Below are 566 nucleotides of genomic sequence, written 5' to 3'. Positions count from 1 at the left end.
TAGTAATTTTTTAATAAAAATAGGAGCAGTGACTTTTAAATAATCACTAAGATGATTTTTTCAAAGTAGTCCAGTATTAGAGTTCAATCACCTAGTTAAAAGTCTATTCCGGTACCAAACTAATGACCTTTAATATCTTATATGCGTATCATTTGTCGCAATCACTTTAAAAACAGTATATTGATATCAGGAATTCAGTTCAACTTTCTACAATAAAATAATCTTTTTCAACCTCATTTCAGACTGCATTTCATATCTACATGATTTATGATACATTAATCATAAACGCAGTGATATAATTTGATGCTCCAAATACACAATTTCACTATATCTTGTTTCAATTCTATCAACAGAGGTCATCGCTTTCTTACGTAACGGCGAACAAGAATCATCCGTACTGCCATAAATATATATAAAAAACCATCTACTTCTGTTAATTTAAGCTACAAAACCGGTGATATAAAAGGCAAGGCCTAATCTATATCACACGATATCTGCCTCTGCCAGCTAAATGAAGTGTCGGAACAGATCACGTCGCAGATATAGTTAGTCGTCTGTATTGCAGA

Source organism: Penaeus monodon, chromosome 19 (genome assembly GCF_015228065.2).
Source record: "Penaeus monodon isolate SGIC_2016 chromosome 19, NSTDA_Pmon_1, whole genome shotgun sequence".
NCBI lineage: Eukaryota > Metazoa > Arthropoda > Malacostraca > Decapoda > Penaeidae > Penaeus > Penaeus monodon.
This window is presented reverse-complemented; position numbering follows the sequence as displayed.